At 46.4% G+C, this 5636-nt stretch overlaps 1 long non-coding RNA gene across 1 annotated transcript; it reads right to left on the minus strand.

Annotated features, from left to right (window-relative positions):
• Positions 1-403: 403 nt before the first annotated feature.
• LOC139160054 (uncharacterized) lies at positions 404-5088 on the minus strand. Its single transcript, XR_011557876.1, has 3 exons — positions 4911-5088; positions 4580-4774; positions 404-562 (listed from the first exon to the last, which is right to left on the minus strand). It is a non-coding gene; the product is annotated as an uncharacterized lncRNA (long non-coding RNA).
• Between the last annotated feature and the right edge of the window lie 548 nt (positions 5089-5636).

Raw genomic sequence — 5636 nt, forward strand, 5'->3', positions numbered from 1 at the left:
TGCTAAAAGTTTCAAAGCCCACCCGACTGCATGCATTTCATTTTTTCTGCTCTAGAAGATATGGATTTTGTTTCTGCGGTTCCAGTTCCAGGAAGCAGCGTTGATAGTCACTCATTTCAAAACTATTAATTTTATCTTGTTAATATTGAGTTTAATACTTTCAATATAGCATCAATCTGTCAGTTTTCATGAAAATTATAACCTGACCTAATTGCATTTCTAAAGATTAGGCTTGCTGAGTTTACAGATTTTAATTCTAAAGCTGTCTGCTTCTGTGAAAAAGGCAATATGGGTAATGTTAAATCCTGTAAATTCTGTAATGTTCTATAATGTTCTGTATCTGGGTTAACTAGTTAAACAAGAGTTGTTAAGCAGAATTGAAAGAAACCATAAGCATTGTTTACCTGCTTCCTATTGGCTGCTCTAGAGGGCGCCAAAATGGAAGAGCTGTCAGCCGCCGGCTGTTGCTGAGGGAAAGTCTTTAAATAGCCGAGCTTCTGGTCTTACGCGCTTCTTCTGTAACTCGCGTATAGAGTGAAAGTGTTTTCCGCTCGCTCAGAGCCTGTAGAGAAATAAAGAGAGTTTATTTGGAAACCGTTTTTCTCGGTCATTTCATTGGCGACGAGGGTCTTAGCGGTGATTTTTTTTTTTTAGGAAAAAATCAATATGTCGACCCCTTCGCTGATTCAGCCTCCCGAGTTGTTTGACCCGGAACGGTCAACTTGGGCAGCCTATATGGCTAAATTTGAGATTTTCCTGGAAGCTGCCAGCCTACATACGGCTGAGGACAGCAGGAAACGCGCTCTATTTTTGAATTACTGCGGCACGCATATTTTTGAATTGGCTGGGACTTTAACTGATCCCGAACCACCTAATGCTGTACCTTGGGCTACTTTACAAGAAAAGTTGGCTGCCCATTTTAAACCAACTAAGCCGCCCATAGTTTATAGGCATCAATTTTCCCGTATGTCCCAATCGGATGGGGAATCTATTAACCAGTTCGCGACCAGACTCCGAACTATCCTAGCGAAATGTCAATTTGACAATCCGGAAGCCAGATTGACGGACGCCCTCATTTTTGGTATGCGAAACGTTACCATAAGGAACAAGTTATTGGCAACTGAGAGCTCCACATTGCAAGACGTGATTAAAGCTGCTCAGACAGCTGAGGTAGCTGAGGCTGCGGCAGCTGATTTAAAGTCCAATGACAAGCTGCAAACTGTATTTAAAATCACAGACTCTCAGCGTCCCTCGGCTCGCCGCCTACCTGAAGTTCAGCTCGCCGACTATGAAGACTACAATGACCACTGCTGCTACCTTCGAGGACCACCAGAACGTCAACCCAGGCCAACTTTTCCTGCCTGCGCCGGATGCAGAGGGCAACATCAACGGTCGCGCTGCCCCTTTAAGGACGCCTTCTGCTACAGATGCGAGAAGAGAGGCCACATCGCCGCCGCTTGCCGTGCTGCCTTGCCAGATGACAACTCTTCTCCACAAGGTCAACAGCCTTCCTTTCCTGCTCCCCGAGCCTACCGTCCTTTCCGGCCACAAGGACGGGGTTTTCGCCGGCCTTGGAATGCCAGAGGTAACCGCTTTTTCAGTGGTTCTACAGTTTACCCTCCTGCCCCTAATAAAATTGTTGTCCCCATCCTTCTAAACCATCAGCCGTGCCATATGGAATTGGACACAGGCTCGAAATATACACTGATGCCTTGGCATAAATTACATTTGTATATACCAAGTTTGGCACGGGACAGTTTGCAACCTTTGGACATTGCTATCAATGATTTCCAGGGTCACCCAATTAGGATTTTGGGTAAAACTAGGGTTCCTATCACCTTTAGAAATGTGAACCATGTTCTCCCTCTGTTAGTTGTAGACGGGGCTAATCATTCCCTTCTAGGGTTGGACTGGATGGCACCTTTGGGATTAGCGGTAACAGGTCTTAACAAATTGACATTTTCTACTGCCCCTGATTTTGTCACTGAATTTCCTGAGGTTTTCCGGGCTGGTCTGGGTACCTTTAAAGGACCTCCTATTTCTTTTTCTTTAGACCCTTCTGTTCCTCCCGTTCGATTAAAACCTCGCAGGGTACCTTTACCCTTGCTAACTAAGCTAGATGAACAATTAACAAAACTTCAAGCACAAGGTATATTAGTTCCAGTGGAACATGCACCCTGGGAAACCCCTATTGTAACCCCACTGAAGCCAGATGGCTCCCTACGAGTTTGTGCGGATTACAAATCCACTATTAATAAGGCGCTACAGCACAACTCCTATCCTATTCCAGTGGTGCAACAGCTGTTACACACCTTGGGGTCTGGGAAAATCTTCGCGAGGCTGGACCTTGCACAGGCTTACCAGCAATTAACAGTGGACGAAGCCACTGCCCTGTCACAGACTATTGTAACGCACAGGGGTGCTTTTAAGTGTACGCGCCTGCAATTTGGAGTGAGTGTTGCTCCTGGTATATTCCAGCGGTTAATGGAGCGTTTATTGGGGGGCCTGGCTGGGGTGGTCCCGTATTTCGACGACATTTTAATTTGTGGGGACAACCCTGCCCAGCTGCACAGTCGAATTCGACAGGTACTCACTAGATTGAGAGATAAGGGTCTACGTTTGAAACCAGAAAAATGTGTGTGGGGGACCCCTTCAGTCGAATTTTTGGGATTTCGTATTGATGCTGAGGGCATTCACCCCACGGAGGAAAAAGTTAGAGCAATTAAAGACGCCCCTGCCCCAACTTGTAAAGCAGAACTGCAAGCCTTTTTAGGGCTCTTAAATTTTTATGCTGTGTTTCTGCGACAGAAAGCCTCAGCAGCTGAACCCCTACATAAACTCCTCCATAAAGGGACAGAGTGGCATTGGGGTGAGAAGGAACAACGGGCGTTTTGCAGGGTGAAGGATCTTTTATCGTCCCATAGCTTAGTAGTACAATATAGCTCAACCCTCCCTGTGAGGCTCACCTGCGACGCTTCTCCGTACGGTGTGGGCGGTGTGTTGGCCCATATTTTTCCAAACGGGCAGGAGGCTCCAATTGCCTATTTTTCTAGAACGCTATCTGGGGCTGAGCGCAATTACGCGCAGATTGACAAGGAAGCTCTGGCGCTGGTAGCCGGGGTGAAAAAATTTCATCATTATCTGCTTGGGAGACCTTTTCAGTTAGTAACAGACCACAAGCCTCTCTTGGGTCTGCTAGCCACCGGACGGCCAACTCCTCCCTTCATGTCTCCCCGTATGTCCAGATGGGCTATTTTCCTAGCCGCATATGACTACCAACTCATTCATAAAGGGGGCTCTGCTATTAATCACGCAGACGGCCTCAGTCGCTGTCCGTTGGGACAGAGAGTAGAAGACCCAGCACCCGCTGCAGAGGTACTCCTTATCGAATTAGATAAGTCTCCTGTGGTCACTGCCAGGCAGGTGGCATTGGAAACCAGGCAAGATAAGACTTTGAGCAGGATTTTGAATTACATTTTGAAAGGCTGGCCAACAAATGGGGACGATCCCTTAATAGGTGAATTTAAAACCAAGAGGCTAGAACTATCAGTTATGCATGATTGCATTCTCTGGGGGGAAAGAGTGGTTATCCCTACTGCCCTGAGACCGAGGGTTATGAAAATGCTACATGAAGGACACCCAGGGGTGGTGAGGATGAAGGCATTGGCAAGGGGGTATTTGTGGTGGCCCGGCTTGGATAAAGAAATTGAGAACTGGGTGGCAACATGTGGCCAGTGCCAAGAAACGCGGCCAGACCCGCCAAAAACCACCCCTGCACAGTGGGACAGTCCCCAAGGGCCATGGTCTAGGGTGCACATTGATCTGGCTGGACCAGTGGGGAATCATATGTTTTTAATCCTGATTGATGCGTATTCAAGGTGGCTGGAAATAGTGCCATTAACATCTACCACATCATCAGCGGTAATACATGTATTAAGGAAGTTATTTACAACACATGGGTGCCCGGACATATTAGTCTCGGACAACGGGCCCCAATTTACATCTAAACAATTTGAGGTGTTCCTAGCTGGGCTGGGGGTCCGGCATGCCCTTACCTCTCCCCACGCAGCGTGGTCTAATGGAGCAGCAGAACGTTATGTTAGAGTGGCCAAAGAGGCCATTAAGAGGTCAGCCCCAGGTGACATCCAGGAGAGATTAGACACGTTTTTGCTGACCCAACACATAACACCTAGTATGACCACTGGGAAAAGCCCTGCTGAGTTGCTAATGGGGAGGAGGTTAAGATCAACCCTGGATAGGCTGCACCCCTCCTATATCAAATTAAAACCGGACAATGTACTAATACCTGAACGTGCAGTGGCCGTGGGACAAAAGGTATATGTTAAAAATTTTGATACAGGGAAGCATTGGGAAAGTGGCATTGTGCAAGACCAAACAGGTCCCAAAACTTATATGGTGAAATTACTAGATGGCCGCCTCTGGAAAAGGCACATTGACCACATTAGGGGGAGAGTGGAGAAAATCGAGAGTGAAGGACATAAAGATAACACTCCTCCCCTCCCCACAGGGAATTTCGCAAGGACAAACAGGAACCCGGAACCAATTGATTGGGACTTACCTGGGGGAAATAGCCACTCCAGCGCTGCCTCAGCTCTGCCATCTCCTGGTCAGGGGAGCAACGCGTCTGCAGGACGAGAGGAACCATCTTCATCGGTGGACACACAAGTTATGGGCGACCCTCGACGGTCAGATCGGACTTCGCGAAGACCCCCTCACTTAGAAGACTTTGTTACTTACTTGACCGAATAAAAATCTGTAAAATCATCCAGAAGGGGGAGGGGTGTTAAATCCTGTAAATTCTGTAATGTTCTATAATGTTCTGTATCTGGGTTAACTAGTTAAACAAGAGTTGTTAAGCAGAATTGAAAGAAACCATAAGCATTGTTTACCTGCTTCCTATTGGCTGCTCTAGAGGGCGCCAAAATGGAAGAGCTGTCAGCCGCCGGCTGTTGCTGAGGGAAAGTCTTTAAATAGCCGAGCTTCTGGTCTTACGCGCTTCTTCTGTAACTCGCGTATAGAGTGAAAGTGTTTTCCGCTCGCTCAGAGCCTGTAGAGAAATAAAGAGAGTTTATTTGGAAACCGTTTTTCTCGGTCATTTCAGGTAATAATATCTAATTCCTAACCAAGATCCCTCATCACTGTCCTAGCTTGTGGACAACTGCCATCACCAACTAAACTTATAAGGAACAGGACAAATGAAGCCCGTCTCTGTTTTTATAACATTCAGAACAACTAAAAGCAAACACAAGATCCAGCACCCTTAAGAACAGTCATTTTATTTATATTCATGCGCCCGTATTTGAAGATGGCATTTGTCATAATCAATTCTAAGAGGGCCAGGAAACCAATAGAATATTGAAGGCATCACAAAATACTTAAGTACCATTCTTCTCAATTTTAGCCATGCATTTAGCCATGATTAGGTAAATCAGAATGATGCTAATTTACTTGTTCAACATGGAACAAGTACAGAGAGAGAGAGAGAGAGAGACAGACAGACAGACAGACAGACTGACAGACAGACAGACAGACAGACAGACAGACAGACAGACAGACAGACATATCATCCAAGCCAAACATATTTAACAAAGTCCTAATGTCAGGAGCCTATTTGA

Source organism: Erythrolamprus reginae, chromosome 1, assembly GCF_031021105.1.
Source record: "Erythrolamprus reginae isolate rEryReg1 chromosome 1, rEryReg1.hap1, whole genome shotgun sequence".
NCBI lineage: Eukaryota > Metazoa > Chordata > Lepidosauria > Squamata > Dipsadidae > Erythrolamprus > Erythrolamprus reginae.